Source organism: Hordeum vulgare, chromosome 3H (genome assembly GCF_904849725.1).
Source record: "Hordeum vulgare subsp. vulgare chromosome 3H, MorexV3_pseudomolecules_assembly, whole genome shotgun sequence".
NCBI lineage: Eukaryota > Viridiplantae > Streptophyta > Magnoliopsida > Poales > Poaceae > Hordeum > Hordeum vulgare.
This window is the reverse complement of record NC_058520.1, coordinates 190,781,162-190,800,684: the sequence shown is the minus strand read 5'-3', so window position 1 is coordinate 190,800,684 and position 19,523 is coordinate 190,781,162. Positions and strand designations below refer to the sequence as shown.

General features: G+C 46.6%; 1 pseudogene; it reads left to right on the top strand.

Annotated features, from left to right (window-relative positions):
- The first annotated feature begins 4,433 nt into the window (after positions 1-4,433).
- LOC123441618 lies at positions 4,434-19,168 on the top strand (annotated as a pseudogene).
- Positions 19,169-19,523: the final 355 nt, after the last annotated feature.

The window sequence follows — 19,523 nt, the reverse complement described above, 5'->3', positions numbered from 1 at the left end:
GAATACTCTCCAGAACTTCCCCCATAAGGGTGCGATGTTCATCGGCGATGGATGATCCGACCAGGGCATCCTCCATCATTTCCCGCCACCCAGACGCAGCCTGCCGTGTTACGGGTAGCGCCGGAGGCGGAACCAAAGACTCCGAAAGACCAGGGCTCCCTGGAGCTTTCTCCGGGGTAAAGCTTGGAGAGAATTCGATCCCCCTCTCTGCTTGCGGGGAGGGAACCAACCTCGTGGGTCTCGATGACTGAGGCGTGGACCTCACCCAGGACCTCCCGTTCTTCGGTGGTCGGTGTATCAACTTCACACGGGACCTCCCGGTCCTCGGTGTCCAATGTACCCACCTCGGCCATCACCAGCTCGTCTCTGGTCGGCGGGGCCTGGTGAGATATCACCTCGGCCGCCTTATCCGAGGCCCAGGGAAGGGTAGTGCAAGACACATTCCCACCTCCACCAACTCGGCGGGTGGCGAACCCCCCTCTGAGACCCGGTCCATTGGAAGGTCTCAGACAGGGCTGCAACAAGAACATTTCATTTCTCATTACTAACAAAGATCCAGTGTAATTCCGTTAAATAAGGGATTGAATTTCATACCTTTGGGCCGGGGGCTTGACCCTGGAGGTTCGTCGGGGAACCGTCTCAAAGGCTCCGAGCTCCTCATCGGAATTCGGGCTAGCGCTGAGCAGGGCAACCTTGTTCTTGCAAGGTCTCTTCGGGACCCGAGGAGGTAGCCCATCCTCGACCCCCTCTGGCGCCTCCCTCTTCCTTGTGTGGGAAGAATCTTTCTCCTCCTCACCTTCTGCATCCCCCCCCTCGTGGGTGGAGGAGGCATGGGTGTCCGTAGATTTGGTATCCGGAGGACCCCTCGAACGGAGACCCATGTGGGTCTCCTTCTTCTTATTCTCTCGCGCCGTGTATGACGCCAATACCAGCATCAAGCTCAGCAATGGTAACCGGGGTTCCTTGGGCAGGGGAGCTGGGTCGTCTATGTTTTTGGCTTTGGCCAGCCAATCCTGCAAGGACGGTAGGAGAAATAATAAGACCCTTGATAAAATTGGAACTTTAGGTAGGTATACGAGCTCAGACATACCTCCAAAGGGGGGGGTCTTGGCATACAAGCAAGTGTCTCATTCTCGGCTGGTCACTCCTGCTGAGGTTTGAGCAGTATCCACCATAGGTTCTCGTGGGTGGTGCAGTAGAACTCCTGCACCACCTTGGGTTCGCCAGGCATGTAGGACCACATCAGGCTATCCCGATGCTGGCAGGGAAGAATGCAGCGATCGAGCATGACTTGGTCCATGTCGGTCAGCTCGATATTTGCTGCCACCATCTGCCTGATGCGCTTCTGTAGCAGCTTCACATCCGAAGCCGATCTCTATTTGAGGCCTTTTATAACCCATGAGGTTATCCTCATGGGGGGTCCAGGTTGGAACACGACGGGAAATGGCCAATGTGCTTCTCGTGGCTTGGTGATGTAGAACCACTCCTTGTGCCAGCCCTTGATGGTGTCAATCAAGGTGTCGTCCGGCCATGCTACACGACAAAGCTTGCTTATCACAGCCCCGCTACAGTCAGCGTGTTGGCTGCTGACAGACTTCGTCTTGACGTTGAAGGTTTTAAGCCAAAGGCCGAAGTGCGGATGAACCCGCAGGAAGGTCTCGGAAACAGTAATGAACGTGGAAATGTGCATGACTAAATTTGGGGGAAGATCGTGGAAATCTAACCCGTAGTAGAACATCAAGCCCCTCACAAAGGGGTGGAGCGGGAAGCCCAGTCCCTGGATGAAGTGAGGGACGTGCACCACCCGTTCATCCGCTCTTGGTGTAGGTACCACCTTGCCCTTCTCCGGTGTTCGATGGGCGATGTCGGTCGCGAGGTAGCCGGAGCGCTTCAGCTCCTGGATGTCCCCGTCAGAGACGCTGGAGATCTCCCACTTGTCCTGAGAGCCCGAGCTGGCCATTGTTGAGCTTAGAAAAGGGGGCGTCTGGAAAGGGTGGGAGATGAAATGGATCTGGGTGCTCGAGCTTGGAAGAAAGGGGAGTCGAGTTTGGAATTCCTGTGGTGGGCTTTGGATCTTTTTCCCTTTTTATGGGAGGTCGTAAAACCAAGGATTTCCGCTTACTGAGCCGCTGGCTCCGCCACTTCCCGAAACATACACGCCGTTGAGGATGCGTGGGCTCGCCCGGTTCATTATTTGAATCCCCTTAAATGCGGGACACGATCTGCTCATTGATAGGACATGCCCTAGGGAAAGTGGCCTAGAGCTAGGTTCGATTTTTTCATAATGGGTTATCGTGACCTTTCGTTAGAAGGGTTGCTAGATGAGGGTCTGTTCACCTCTGGGCTTTTAAACCTTTAGATTTAACGACGCTTGTCTTTGAGAACGCGACATCACCAGAGAGACCAAATCGAAGCCAGCTGAACATGAAGGGAAATCGCCATGCAAGCCGATTATTCTAAGTGTGTGGCTGTCGAAGACCGTACACATCAGCGTTGGAGGCTTGTTCGGGGGCTACTAAGGGAGTCTTGGATTAAGGGGTCCTTGGGCGGACGACTTATCCCTTATGGGGCGACCACATGGGCCGCATCATTGAAGACCGAATTGTGTGACAACTTTATGATCGAGATGGACTGCTCCGAAGACTGGCGTGCACTCCAAGTGAAGGGAACTAGATCGACCTATCTGTCGCCGGCTGAGGTCGGTAGTATGTAACCATAGGAGCCCCGGTGTCTATATAAACTAGGGGTTCTCACATGTATAGGCAGGTTATCTCATCTAGGGTTTAGCTCATACGATCTCGAGGTAGATCGACTCTGTAATCATCGTTTCACATCAATATAATCAAGCAGGACATAGGGTTTTACCTCCCCAAGAGGGTCCGAACCTGAGTAAATACTGTCTCCCCTTTTGTCGGGGATATACCCCGCGGTGTAACCCGGCTTGAAGTATGACCCGGCTGGGACTTGGCGACTTACTGGTGACCCAGCCTAACTTGGCGACTCATTGGTGACCCAGTAGGCGGGTCAGGAAAATGACAAGACTAAAGGCCCAAGGCCCGGCGTACACCGTGACATAAGGCGGCTCATAGAGAGGTTAGGAGGGCCGGCTCACAAGAGAAGGCCCAACAAGAGGAAAGGCTCCCTCACAAAGGAAACAAGACCCGAATTAGAATTCAAGAGAGAGTAGTCCTATTCCTACTCCTAGTAGGACTCTACATGTAAACCTACCCCTTCCACTTATAAGGAGGGGTAAGGCGCCCCAAGCGGGACAGATTCATAAGGGCAAGTCATTAGAGATAGACAGATTAGATACCCTCGAGATTAGAGGTAGCGATTCCGCACCCTTGTAATCGAGATCATCATCTTCATCAATGAAACACAAGCATGACGTAGGCTTTTACCTCCATCGAAGAGGCCGAACTTGGGTAAACTCGCGTCTCTCGATTCCGACCAACCCTCTCAAACCGCCACATAGTTGTCATGACCTCACACCTAAGTTCTCTCACGAGGACATATGCTGTGACAAAACCACGACAGTTGGCGTCCACCATGGGGCCGATCGCACGGTGTTATTGTGTTCTTGGAGGGAGCTCTTCACGGACCGAGAAGCTTGCGATGGATCGGATGAAGAAGAGTTTCTATGAAACAATTGTGCAAGATAATCCGCCATTGGACAACCGCCATGGGCAATCAGGAGAATCGGCAAATTATCGTTTGGTGATAAAAATAAAGATTAACTTGGAAGCTGGTAGATACAAGATTGAGCCACAAAAATTAGTGTTGCTTGCGCTGCCGCACGCGCGTCTCTCGACGATCTGTCGAGTCCGACCGAAGAGCAAATCCCACTGTTGCGCTACTGGCGAATCGAATCAAAGCTGTGCAGAAGACCGACATCGAGTTGAAGTTTTATTGATTACCTACAGTCTCGAGGTCCCGAGGCAATCATCCACAGGTGCTGCCACTTTTTCCTCGCATGGGACGGGCGAAGGCAGTTCAGCCACCGACATAAAGTTAGCTAAGCGGTACAATTAGATGACCAAGAATCAGCTCGCAAGGTTGTACACCCTGACATAAATCTGTAGCAGTAGTGACATCGACAACGGAAGGTGTTTTCTCATTGCTAGTTTTAAACGCAAAAGACAAATGTTGACGCACAAGAGACTAGACGAGAGAGAGTACTAGTCTCACGTGAAGGCATATCCAAACCAGTTTTTTAATCTCCATATACTACATGAGGGAGGAAAGAAACAAGGAACTTCAAGACCAGCCAAGCGTTCCACTTAAAGATCTGGCCAATAAAAAAAGAGATGGATGTACATGCCATGATCCGGAGGCGGATATGACCGCGGTCTTGATTCGAGTCAGCCCCGCCGCGTTCGGTTCAAGTCGACTCACTCCGAGCCAATCTCGTGTCCGAGTCGGACGCCAAGCGGATGCACCCCTTGCTCCCCATTGATCAGCTTCTCAACATGTACGACGAGACTGAGCTGTATCTCAAGAAGATGCTACGCAACTATCGCGAATTCAGAGTGGAGGACAATCCTGCAGTGCTACTTCAACCCCATCGGCGTCTACCAGAGCGGCAACAATGGGGAGGACCCCAAGCGCATCCCCAACAACCTGCTCCCCTACATCCAACAGATGGCCGTCGGCCGTCACCCTGAGTTCAATGTCTACGGCCACGATTACCACACCTGCGATGGCACCACCGCCGGGGACTACATCCACGTCATTGACCTCGCTGACGGCCACGCCGCGGTGCTCGACAAGCTCTACGCGTGCCACCCTTGACATCGACGGTGTTGCATGGACGGGACGTGGGATGGCAGTACTAGAGATAAAAATCCCGGTGAAGATGTGCCCCACGAGGCTGGGCGATTCGGAGCAGGTGCACATCCACCGCCAAGGCAGATCAGAAGCTCGGCTGGAAGGCCAAATACGGGATCAACGAGATGTGCAGGGACGAGAGGAACTGGGCCAAGAAGAACCCGTATAGCTACTGTGGCGATCATTACTCAAACAAGAAAACTGAGAGCAAGAAAATCGTAAAAATGTCATGGAGAGGTCTTACGAATGAATTATTCCAAAGAAGACTACTACACCAGGTGGTACATCAATAAAAATAGAAGGGTACTACACGTCAAGCATAAACGATGGATTAATTAGCACATGCACGGCATGAGGGCAATCTTGTGCGATGACTATCAATATTGATGGTGCTGCGTATTATTGATCTAACCAATCTACAATGCCAGCCGATTTGCTAACAAAAACATCAGGTGCTATCTCTCCTATCTATTTTTTTCGTACACATTACTTATCCGAGGACAATTACTCTGCGCTGCAACATATTTTATGCAGGATAAATATTCATACAAAAGTGGCGTTATATTGCGTGCACAGAGCCCGGTCAAACATCAACAACGTTGCAGCCGCCTTGTGCATAAGCATCGGTTTTCAAATATTGCAGTCGATTATCGTGTCTACATCAACACGCCGATGTCGCGCTTGCTCGCTCGAGCAACTCAATGGATGCGCGTGAGCCGCCGCCCCCACGTGCTCATTTATATGAGCCGCCCAAACAAACACACCAATTTTCCGTCCTTGTTGTTCAGTCTATATCAACATACTGGTGCAATGCTAACCTGTACGAGCCGCACAACAAATGGACACAAGTCGTCACCTCCATGGTCCGATTTACATTAACCCGCCGGTGCAGTGCTCGTCTGTATGAGCCGCCTAACAGACGGATGCAAAACGCCGCCCTCGCGGTCCGGTCGACATCAACATATCGTGCAATGTTCGCTTATAAAAGCTGCCCAGCAAATGTGCGCAAGCCGTCATCCCCACGGTCCAATCTACATCAACACATCAGGTGCTATTCATTTTATCTACTTTTTAGTACATGTTATTTGTCCAAGAACAATTACTTGGGCCTGCAATGTTTTTACGTAGGAGAATTCTTCTTTACAAAAAGTGGCTTTATATCTCAGAGATGGAGCGGGTACGAGTATCTTTCTCCATCGGCTTATGTCACAATAAAGTATGGAGACTCTCATGCCAGCTCCTTGAGTTGACTTAAGATTCAGGGGCTACACATACATGGCTCGATAGATTCAACCGGGCTGAATAATTTAAAGAATTTGGGGTCATTACAGGAAAGTTAAGCCGGTCCCGGGGGATGTTGCCTCATTTGCTGGAGATTTAAAGTCGCCCAAGAGGACGAGTCGCCATGATGCCACCGTTCAAACGTGGGTGCCCTATTTTATTGGTGGGCATTTTAAAGTCGTCCAAGAGGACGAGCCGCCATGATGCGACCGTTCAAACATGGGTGCCCTGCTTCATTGACGGACAAATTAAAGGTCACCAAAGAGGACTAGTTGCCATGATGCGCAGTTCAAACATGGGTGTCCTACCTTATTGTCAAAAATGCATGGTTAAACCTGCCTGTTCAGAAGATGCTACTCCGAACCTCGTGTACTCTGGATAGGTCAATCCACATGAACCCTGAACTTATCCAGGTTAAAACATTGATTGGGTCATGTGGGAGCCGCCTTACAAAAAGCGAGGATATTCCATGGGCTATTAAGCCGCCTTCTTTAAAACTTGGTTAAACCTGCGTGTCTGCATGATGCAACTCCGACCCGGTGTACTCTCAATAAGCCGTGTCCGAACTTATTAGGTTAAAACCTTAATTGGGTCATGTGAGGGCCGGCTTACACAGAGCAAGGATAAGCCAATGGCTATCTTGCTAGTTTGATTGAAGTAAGATTCAACATTATTTTATCATATACATGCATCATCTTGCATTGCATCATGCATCATGCATCATACATATAATGCCGGTCTTCAAACCGGGTCAAAGCATAAATTTCTGCAGGGGCAAATAAATCTTCGATAGGCAATATGGCTAGATTTTCATCATGGTTTATCATAACCAGTGTTAAATAATTGGGTTTTTTAGGCCAGCTCGAAATAATTGACTATTTTCGAAGAGTCACCCTATCTCATATAATGTCGGGTCATCTAATTTACCAATTCTTGGATTTTTTACAACTTGTGCTCTGTGGTAAACTACAATACTTATGGATTTCTCAAAGATATATTTTCGGGGTGACATTGCAACCACGATCAAGGATTTTCTTTCATCACAAAGGCATCATCAGCTCATAGAGTGGATATGATTTTATTCTACAATGGAAGGAATAGTCCCAAATCGCTGCAGGCATACGACCCAGCACTTGGGGGTACATTATTCAAATCAAGATTACATCAAAGTATGGAAGTCCCATGTCGCTGCAAGCATGCACCATGACACTTGGGAGCTAGTGGAAACTGCTCTTTCAAATCATCACACCATCATCAGACCCGACTACCTCAAGGAGATAAGCCGGCCCTGGGGGCTACATATCGCTCTTTATTCAAGTATGGATTCAAGGAAGAACGTGCTCATCTTTTTGATAATGACCCGGTACTTGGGGCTACACATTGCTGCTCAAGTTTACATAATTAGATCTATAAAGTCCCTGCTCATTATTACATAATGACCTGGCCCTTGGGGGCTACATCATATGATGTTTTATTTTTAAAGGAGAAGAACGTGTAAGTCCCGAGTCGCCGCAAGCAGTCAACTCGACACATGGGGGCTACACTACTCAGATCAAAATTTCTAAAGTCCCAGGTTGCTGAAGGCAAGACAACCCGACACTTGGGGGCTACAATATTCAGATGTTCAAACAAATTATAAGGTCCAAATTGAAGACCCGGTCCATCACACACTGATGAACCGGCCCTTGGGGGCTACACCAGCTGAAGCTCTATAAATATAAGAAGATTACAAGTCCCAGGCTACTTCAAGCAAGACAACCCGACACTTGGGGGCTAGGTGGTTAAAGATATTATTGCAAATCTCCAAGTCATCATGAACTGCTAAACTTGGAGCTTGGGGGCTACACGTAATATGGATATATCAAAAATTGAAGAGCACTTTCAAGATGTCAATTGTGAGCGAGACTTGACTCAACATATTTTTATCTAGTTGAAGCATTGAAAGACCGGTTCAGCATCACACGGATTTCTTTATCCCTAATAATTTGATCAAGTCAATTGCAGTTGAGTTGTTTGACACGGTATTACCAGCAATCATGACCCGCCATTATCAATCATAACCCGCCGAAGCAAGAGAAGTCGGTTGAACATTGTGTGGATTTCCTATTCCCCAAATTTACATCAAGCCAAAGCATTGGACGCCGACTCAATGGCATATGTATTGTATTGCGAAGGACACGTACCTACGAGATGATTGAAGACGGCTCGGAGAAATCAGGATTTTTGAGGAGCCACTTCATTGAAATAAGACGGTCAAGGAGCAAGCCGGTGCCTTAACATATTTATTATTTTGATTTAAGGAGCTTACCTTGAATAAATTCAAGCTAACCTCGGGGATATACCCCGCGGTGTAACCCCGCTTGAAGTATGACCCGGCTGGGACTTGGCGACTCACTGGTGAGTCAGCCCAGCTTGGCGGCTCATGGGTGACCCGATAGGCGGGTCAGGAGAATGACAAGACTAAAGGCCCAAGGCCCCGCGTACACCCTGGCATAAGGCGGCTCATAGAGAGGCCAGGAGGGCCGTCTCACAAGAGGAAAGGCTCCCTCACAAAGGAAACAAGACCCGAATTAGGATTCAAGAGAGAGTTGTCCTATTCTTACTCCTAGTAGGACTCTACATGTAAACCTACTCCTTCCACTTATCTAAGGAGGGGTAAGGCGCCCCAAGAGGGACAAATTTACCTAGTTGCGATGGCCTCACACCTAAGTTCTCTCACGAGGACATATGCCGTGACAAAACCATGACACCTTTTCTCCTGCAACCCATCGATCCAAGGTCCACCGTTCGGGACCCCCTACCTGAGATTTGCCGGTTTTAACACCGACACCAAGGTCACCAGAATCTGCAAGTTGATGGCTTCACATATATCAAGTGAATCACTTGAATACCCCAATGTCACTACATGTATCCGCATGTAAGACATACATCAAGTGTTCTCAAACCTGAATATTCAATCGAACATAATGAGATCTTAAAGTGTTAGATTTAATTCATCACCACAATATCAAGGGACAAACACCATATGATCCAACTATATTAACAAAGATCGTGATACATCAGGATCATGACATGTCAAGAACATGAGAGAGAGAGAGAGAGATTAAGCACATAGCTACTGGTACAAAACCTTAGCCATGAGGGTGAACTACTCCCTCCTCATCATGGCCTCCGCCGGGATGATGAAGATGGCCACCGAAGATGATTTCCCCTCTCCGACATGGTACTAGAATGTCTCCAGATTGGTTTTTTGTTGATACCCAAAGTTGCAACAATGGAGCGGAAGTTCTCTTTTTTTACTTCTGGGGTTTCTGGTATATATGGGATTTTTCAGCGTTGGAATCACGCCAAATAGAGCCACATGGCCCCACAAGCTATCAGGACATGACCTAGGGGGGGGGGGTCATGCCTTGTTGGCTTGTTGCCCACTCGTGGCTCCCCTCTGGTGGTTCTTCGCTCCAATATTTCTTATTTCCTTGAGTAAAAATTATAAAAAAGTTTCGGGCTATTCCGAGAACTTCCATTTTCTGCACAAAAACAACACCATAATAATTGTGGTGAAAACATCGTCAGTACAGGTTAGTTCTAAATAAATCACAAAAAGTGCATCAAAGCCATATAAAAATATTGTAAACATAGGTATACATGGCATGAATACTTCATAAATTATCGATACGTTGGAGACGTATCAAGCTCTTGTCAGAGTAGAGGAACAAGTGTATGTGGAGTTCTCGAGGAGGGAGGATCTCTACCGATTGCTTAAGTTTGGTTTCAGTAAGGTTCCGAGCAGCAAATTTCTTCTTGAATTTGATGAGTTTAAAAAGGCAATGCCAATGGGGAGGCTTCTTAATCAGATATGGGTTAGACTAACAGGGGTGCCAGAGGAACACCTTCACGACTTTCTTATGGTATGGAGTTTAGGCTCTCTAATTGGTAAACTGTGAAGGTTGACATGTCCTTCACACGCACGCATGGGATTGCGAGACTACTGTTTAGTGTGCTACACATGGAGTATGTGCGTGATGAGGTTCCATGGACACATGATGGCTCCATATATGACCTGCAGGTTGAAATAATTATGTTGACGAGATTCATGATACAAACATGTATGTTGATATGACCAAGGGTGGCGATGTGAATGGTAAGCAGGGACTTGATGGACCTAAGGGTGCGGCTGACAAGACACCGCAACCAAGGGAAAAACCTTCTCAGTCGTCCGAGACACACACACCTGGTGGGCTGGGGCCACCACCGCTCTGATGGACTGGTTACGCTTCAGATCCTTTCACGCGAGGTCAATGTCGATTCGTATGTGGGGAGATACATTTGACGCCGAGGGTCGAGATGCTCTAGCTGACGTTTCAGTTTAGGAGGTCATACGACTAGTACTACCAAGAGAGAAGCTTGACACCCTGGGAGGCTCGGTTTGTGAGATAGATATGATCTTGCCATGGACATGTGTTTCGCGGACTCGGCCTGAGGGGACGTTCGAGACATCAGTATCACGATCGATGGGCGACAACTCAAAGCCTAAGGACGTGGGGATGGTCATTGCATGAGAGGCTCGACTGGCCCAATCGGCCTCACCCCGATCGCGAGCGACTCAGGTGGCGGGGATGGATCATTGGTTGAAGACTCGGCTGGTCCAACATACCTCACCATGCTTTTTAGCTCAAAAGGTAACCATAGATCTTTGGGAGTAACAACACTGGATACGCCACGGGCAGATAAGGACATACAGGCCAATGGGGCCGATACACATACTAATTTAAGGGTTGATGTCGGCGTGGACTCAGCTCGAAGTATGACAGAATGCCAAAATCCGGCTACTATCTCTACCTACGAGGTCAACACCTTCGCTGGAATTCCAAACCCTAACACTCGTGACACGTGCGTAAGTCACTAGGTTCAGGGCTAGATGGATGTGAACGACTTACAGTTGGGGCATGCGATGAGAGCTGCCAAGCTTTGAGATGCCGAGGCAACTACAGGTATGTCAATCAATACTAGTAGCTCAATCCTACATCTCTTAGAACATGATATTATTGTTAAAGCCAACAACCTAGGGATATCTCTTGGTAGTACAAACAAAGAAATCCCGAAATCTATTAATGAACTTTTGGATCTTGAAAGTGATAGAGCCCTAGACATAGTTTGAAACTTAGCAGCAATAAAACCTATGGATGATTCAGATATTAAAAACTTAGGTATTACATCATTACAAAGTATGTGCGAGGACATTATCCCCAGTCCTGTAATGGACATTGAGGAGGAGGAGGAAGAGGAGATGGTTTCGCAGTGGTATATGGCTCCATCGAAACAATTGGGCAGATCGGTCTCATTGCATGGCAACGATATTGAAGAGTCAATGAAGGATAAACCTAAACATTCCTAGAAGAGGAAAATTTATCCTACATCAGCAGCTCGTAGAAGTGCACGAGGCAAACAATTTTTTTATGATGAAAATGGAAGAAATCTTTTGGAGTACCACATGTCTTGGAGACTTGGCTAAACGGAGGTTCTTGGCAGAAACATCGGTAGAGCATAATTTTTATTTTATGGCTTTACTAGAGACATGTAGAGATAACTTCACTCCACAGTTCTTAAGGAACACTTGATGTGAGATTTATTTCGCGCTATCTACCACCAAGGGGTCAATCTGGAGGGATACTCATGGGGGTATAATGTGAAACTTTAGAAGTTCTCAATGTGGTATATGGAGGTTTTAGCGTCAAATTTCGAGTGCGATCGAAAGTGGATGGGTTCACGTGGGCGCTAGTGGCAGTTTATGGAGAAGCTCAATAGAAGCTAAAATCTAAATTTCTATCAAATATTGTGAGGATTTATGGTAATGAAGGACTGCCTATTTTGATGCTAGGTGGTCATACATGTTTAACATGATTATTGTAATGGAAATTGATCTTACTAGTAGGAAATTTAAATGGGTGAATGCATTACCCACTCCGATGTGTGAGAAGTTGGATCGGGTGCTCAGAAGTGTTGAGTGGGAATAGAAGTTTCCTGTTGTAATGGTACAGGCCCTGGAGAGTGCAGTTTCTGACCATACTCCATTACTTGTCAACTAGGGGGAGGTGACACATATGTGCAACATAAATGTCTTCTCTTTTCAGTTAGGATGGTACAAGAGAGAGAGGGATTGCTGGACTTGATAGCTAATGAATGGGCTAAAGATACTGGAGGGATTTCTAGTATGAATAGATGGCAAAACAAAATCAGGCATTACACTAGTTCTTGAGGAGCTGGTCCGAAAATCAAAGTGGGTTATACAGAGTGGAAAAAGATAGACTTATTCACCTTATCAACGAGCTAGAGTTGAAAGCTGAAATATCAGTTCTGGATATTGCTGATCGGAGTATTAAGTATGAGGTGGAGGAGAAGCTTCGTCCATTACTTAGAGAGGAAGAGATTAAGTGGGCGCTAAGAGCTAAGGTGTCTACGGTCGTCCAAGATGATGACAACACATAATTCTTCCACATGATAGCAAATGTGAAGTGCAGAAAAAAGAAAATAATTTAGCTTGAGCAAGATGAGGGTACAATTATTGGGCATGAAAACCTAAAATTGTACATCTCTGACTATTATAAAAAACTTTTTGGAGCCCCCGAAATTAACTCTGTCTCATTAGATGAACGTGTAATAGAGGACATTCGTCATCTTAATGATGAAGAGAATGATGTGCTATCGGCTCCATTTACGGAGAAAGAGGTGTTTGAAGCAATAATGCAAATGAAGCATAGCAAAACTCTAGGACCAGATGGGTTCCTAGCGGAGTTTTATAAGAGGTGTTGGCAAATTATCAAGAAGGATGTTATGCCTATGTTTCATGACATATTTAATGGACAACTTCAGCTATACCACTTAAACTTTGGCACAACCACGTTGTTGCCTAAGAAGGAAGGGGCTATACACATTGAGCAATTTAGGCCGATTTGTTTGCTTAATGTGAGCTTTAAATTTTCACTAAAGTTGCAAGGAATATGTTGACACAAATAGCTCATTCAGTTGTATAACAGACTCCGCCTTCATGCCAGGTAGACACATCCTAGAAGGGGTGGTGGTCCTACATGAAATGATTCATGAAATCCATTCCAAGAAACTAGATGGAATAATCTGAAAGGTGGATTTTGAAAAGGCATGTTGTCATGGTTTTGTCACGGCAGATGTCCTCGTAAAAGGACTTAGTGATGGAGCCATCACACCTTGGTGGCGAATCAAAAAGGGTGAGTGGAAGCGAGACTCAGTTTACCCAGGTTCCGCACCTCCTGTGGAGGTAAAAGCCTACGTCCTGCTTTGTGTATATTGATGGTGGATACGATTACAAGGAGGGCATAACTCGCCTGACCTAGCTCTCGATGGATTCTAACTTAGCCTATCTGCCCTAGAGACTCGCCTTTATATACAGGTCGAGGCCTGATACGTCCATTTTGCATCATGCTTTCATGTTGATATTTATCGCTTCTTGGGCTGATATTTCACTTCACGGTACAATACTTATGCCTTTTCTCTCTTATTTTGCAAGGTTTACATGAAGAGGGAGAATGCCGGCAGCTGGAATTCTGGCCTGAAAAAGGAGCAAGTTTGAGATGCCTATTCTGCGCAACTCCAAAAGCCGTGAAAATCAACGTGGATTTTTTTGGGGATTTATGAAAAATACTGGGCCGAAGAAGTGCCAGAGGGGCACCAGCAGGTGGCCACAAGCCTGCTAGGCGCGGCCACCCCCCTGGCCGCGCCTAGGGGGCTTGTGGGATCCCTGCTGGCCCACTGCCCCCCCTCTTCTGTTATATGAAGGGTTTCATCTGGAAAAAATCAAGGAGGAGCTTTTTCGTGGATTCGCCGCCGCCACGAGGCGGAAGTTGAGCAGAACCAATCTAGAGCTCCGGCAGGATGATCCTGCCGGGGAAACTTCCCTCCCGGAGGGGGAAATCATCGCCATCGTCATCACCAACACTCCTCTCATCGGAGGGGACTCATCACCATCAACATCTTCATCAGCACCATCTCATCTCCAAACCCTAGTTCATCACTTGTAACCAATCTCCGTCTCGCGACTCCGATTGGTACCTGTAAAGTTGCTAGTAGTGTTAATTACTCTTTGTAGTTGATGCTAGTTGGATTACTTGGTGGAAGAGTTTATGTTCAGATCTTTGATGCTATTCATTACGTCTCTGGTCATGAATATGATTATGCTTTGTGAGTAGTTACTTTTGTTCCTGAGGACATGGGATAAGTCATGCTATAAGTAGTCATGTGAATTTGGTATTCGTTCGGTAATTTGATGTGTTGTATGTTGTTTTTCCTCTTGTGGTGTTATGTGAACGTCGACTAAATAACACTTCACCATTATTTGGGCCTAGAGGAAGGCATTGGGAAGTAGTAAGTAGATGATGGGTTGCTAGAGTGACAGAAGCTTAATCCCTAGTTTATGCGTTGCTTCGTAAGGGGCTGATTTTGATCCACTAGTTTAATGCTATGGTTAGACTTTGTCTTAATTCTTCTTTCGTAGTTGCGGATGCTTGCGAGAGGGGTTAATCATAAGTGGTATGCTTGTCCAAGTAAGGGCAGTACCCAAGCACCGGTCCACCCACATATCAAACTATCAAAGTAACGAACGCGAATCATATGAACATGATGAAAACTAGCATGACAGAAATTCCCGTGTGTCCTTGGGAGCGATTTTCCTCCTATAAGACTTTGTCCAGGCTTGTCCCTTGCTACAAAAGGGATTGGGCCACTTTGCTACACCGTTACTACTTTTGTTACTTGCTACTTGCTACGAATCATCTCACCACACAACTACTTGTTACCGATAATTTCAGTGCTTGCAGATTTTACCTTGCTGAAAACCACTTGTCAGATCCTTCTGCTCCTCGTTGGGTTCGACACTCTTACTTACCGAAAGGACTACGATAGATCCCCTATACTTGTGGGTCATCAAGGCCCTAGGGGTTACAAAGTCCTAGTCACGTGACAAATGGTGGCTTTCCATATCTCTAAGTCGCCGTGTCTCCCAAGTCAGGAAACCTCCTTGGCGGGTTATCTTCTTTCTTAATCTTGAACCGCCATCTAGCTCACAGGCCCTGGCAACCCTTTGTCAAGGTCTCCCGGCGCATCTCAGACATTGGGCCAAGGCTTATCTTGATCATTAATGTAGAGTCGCCATTTTCCCTGACTCGGCCCAATAGGGCGGGTTATACCGTAGGTAATATCCCCAACATTAGGCCCAGATTGACTTGAATTTGTTTACACCAATAAAACTTCACGTTTTGTTCGACGATTCATACACGATCTCTAACTCTTCTTCAATAAGTGACGAGTCGCCAACTCTGGTGAATTGTCTGAGTCGCCAGGTCCTTTATTGGTGACGTCATCTTCCCCACAATTCTTGGGATCTTGATGACATCACTCCCAACGGATCTTTTGTCTTATCATGTCATCCCGAAAATCTAGGTGCCATCATTTCTAGTTTTCAATGTGGCTCCTCGATTCCCGCATCTGCCATTTCGATTCTGCCCTAGGTCTTTAGATAGCCGCAGGGGGGAGGAGGGCCATCCCCACGTACCTCTATCCATTTCCTCGGCTGTGTCTCCTTCCTCGAGCTCGCATCATGACCAACATGCCGTCGCCGAACCTCTGTCATGGACCAGCCGCTTCTCAAACTAATCGGGGATCTGTCTCCAGCGCAGAACCTTCGCGGCCTCCTTCACTCGTCTTCTTCCTTCTTCAGGTAACTTCCCTTTCTCCATTAGACCTAGATCTCGAACCTTCTTAGGGCAGCATCAAAACTCCATGAATGCTAGTTCCCCGCAACGTTAGCCCGTTTAAGTATGGTTTTAGATCCTTCCTCTTAGCAATAAACTGCGGTAGTTCCATCATAATCTCCAACATGTCGTATTCTTCCTTCATTGTTTTACACATCCACACATTGTTTCACAGCGTTTTTGTGTTCTTAGCACCTAAATTTTTGCAAATATTATTCTCCTCAATAGAACCACCCGTAGATCCGTAAATTATCTCTCTATATCGAAAACATGTTTTTCCTCGATTAAGAATATTCCAATGAAAAATTTTAGAGTCACAACCCACCCTCAATGCTTTGGCGAGTCAAAATTACCTTTTAGTCATGCTTTCAGTTGTTTGGCCGACGAGTTACCATTCCGTAGGTCCTGACAACCCGCCAATCCTTCTTATGCACATCTCCGTCCCCTCTTTTTTTACTTTGTAACTGGCTGCCAACAGAAGTCAATGATGCTTATCTAGCAAAATTCGTGAAAGTGGGTAACCTTGCGCCCAAAGAAGCAATCGGCTGGCGAACCGCCATTGGGGAGAAAATTCCTCAACCCGCCGAAGGAGAAGTAGTCGTTTTTGCCGATCACCTCAAGCGAAGCTTCACACCGCCCGACTCAACGTTCTTCAGGGATGCCTTGCATTTTTTCAACCTCCATCCTCAAGACTTAGGGCCAAACTCCATTAGCAACTTGTGTCAATTCCAAGTGTTCTGCGATGCTTACGTGCAATTAGAGCCTACTGTGCTTTTGTTTAGGAAATTCTTTTACATGAACTGCAGACTGAGTTTGCCAACGGGCCCTGCCTAGAGCTTGGGGGAGTTAACATCCAGCGACGGCGAGAATGTGGGTTCCGTGCTGTCACTTTGCCTAGTCATCCCGAAGGTTGGGCAATGACTTGGTTATAGTGCCGCAGCACTTCTCCATCCAATGAGAACCCTTTACCAGGCTTTAGGGAGGAATGCCTGCCCATGGATTTCAAACTGCCTGAAAAGATAACTGAAGAAGAAGAAGCCACATTCATCCCTATCTTCGCAAAGCTCAAGGCTCTTACTGTCAATGGTCTCACTAGGATTGACCTGATCCGCTGCTGGGTGGAGTGGAGAATCATGCCTTTGAGCCGTCGAGACGGCTTGATGTGTGAATATAATGGCGACTTAAAACATCCCCAATGTTTTTAGAACGCGAGGCTTGAAGAGGAAGGCATTGTCGAAATCATAAAGAAGCTAAGTGGCGAGCCTACTGACAATTGTTCCAAAACTGGGCTCAAATCTTTCTGCGTTCTTAACCCGGCTCCACAGATAAAAAAATCCCAAGTCGCCCTTCTAGCTTTTTGATATGTTCATGGTTGTTTCTGTTCTGAGCTTTTTTAATCATGTCAATCAGAGGAATTCGGCCTTTTGGACCCGAAGACCCAAGACAGTCGTCAAGAAAACAACCAAACCTTCCCCGAAGAAGAAGAAAAACAAAGGCAAGGCGACTGCAAAGGAGTCATCCATTGTGGGCGAGTCTCGGGCCACCGACGAACAATTAGAGGTAATGCCCTCTTGTTTTTATTGCTGTAATTTGACTTGTACTCATGCTTTACCACCTATGTTTATAACATGATGACTTGGAGAGCCAAGATGAATATGTCGAGGTAATTTCCATTTCTTCTGACTCAAACTCTTCTCCTCCCAAGCCGGCCAGGCGAATCTGTAGGAAAGTTCCCCTCTCTCACCTGGATGCTTATCTGGATCCCAATTTCCTTTTGAAGAAGGCGAGTTATACACCCAAATGTCATACTTGAAGCAACTCTGGGGACCTCTTGTCCGGCTTGCCCGAGAAAACAACTGGTCGCAAACGTCAAAGCGAGGTATGTTATTATAAACACCTTTCTTCGTGTGTAAATTATTCTCGTGATTTATTCAGTTTTTGAATCCTTCACCCACCAGGTTTCACCTCCTTCGTGTGGCGACTCAGCCGCCTCAACTCTTCCCCCTTTGATCCGTCTTCAGGGGTAAGTTCCTTCATTAAAATATTTCTTCATGTGTCAATGTTTTTGTTTTGACATTGATAACATCATTCCTCAGGGCTCAAGCCGAAAAGAGAAAAAACGGTGAGTTGTCTTCTGCTCCCAAAACTGCTGAAGTGTTTGGCATGAGTACCTCCATACCAGAGGCTCAAGAAGAACGAGTTGAGACTTATGATGATATCTTCGATGATTTCCGTGACATCCAGGTCAATCTTCCAAGACCTCAAAAGGAGGTAACTGAAAACGTCAAGCCGCCCAGTCCTGATAAGGTGCCTGAAGACCCTGATTCAGTTGTCGTCACTGGTACCGGCTATTCTAAGCCTACAACCGGGGTGTTAACCAAACACGCACCAAAAGATGCCCAAGTCTTTGCAGAGAAAGATATCGCCAAGCTGAAGCTCCCCCATTATGAAAAATTGGAGTTTGAGGAACTATACTCTCGTTTTGTGAGCCACATGTAGACGAGCCATGAGATGGAAAAGAGCTTGGCCAACATGATGCGGATAAAAATGAGGTATGATATATTTTAACCTTATTGACATGTGCTCCCATTAGACCCCCAAAGGACAAGTCATCCATGACGAATCATGCGTTTGTGTCATCTTTCAACGTGTAGCTCCCAAGGGTCGGGTCATCTTTGTAAAGATGAGCCGGGACTTTAATTTATAACTTGGAATAAAATATTCAACCTGTAGCCCCCAAGGGCCGGGTCATCTTTGTAAAGATGAGCCGGGTCTGTAGTTCGTATTTGAACGAAAGCTTCAATCAGTGGCCCCCAAGGGTCGGGTCATCTTTTGAAAGATGAGCCGGGTATGTAGTTTGTATTTGAACAAAAGCTTCAACCAGTAGCCCCCAAGGCCCGGGTCATCTTTTGAAAGATGAGTCGGGTCTGTAGTTTGTATTTGAACAAAAGCTTCAACCAGTAGCCCCCAAGGGCCAGGTCATCTTTTTAAAGATGATCCGGGTCTTGTTTGAAGGTATGACCTTAGAAGTATAGAATCATACATTAGCCCCCAAGTGTCAGGGATGTTGCTTGCAACAGGCCTGAAACTTGCTTTCCCGATGTTTGTTGCAGGAATCATTGACTCGGGCCGACTCAACTGTCGCCGACTTGAAACAAAGCCTGGCAGAGCAGCAGGATGCTCAAGCTAAGTTTGAAGAGAAGCTTCGGCTTGCTCTAACTGATATAGAAAAGATGAAAGCAGAGCACAAAAAATTTGAAGACAAGGCCCATGCTGAGTGACAACCCACAAGCGTATGGGATCGCAACAGTTTTCGAGGGTAGAGTATTCAACCCAAATTTGTTGGTTCGCCAAGGAGAAGCGAAAGAATATTCTCAAGTATTAGCAGCTGAGTGTGTCAGATTCAACCACACCTGAAAGATTAGTGTATGCAAGCAAAGTATCAGTAGCAAAGTAGTATGATAGCAACGGTGCCAAAAATGATCTGTTGACAGCAGACTATTCCTAACTGTTGTATCAATGGCGCCAGAAAAAGGTACGTTGACGAGCAACTATTCTTCCCCGACAAAAGTGTTGGAAAAGATCTTGCAACGAGTAACAGCGGAGTAGCAAGGAACAACAGTAGCAGCAACAGGA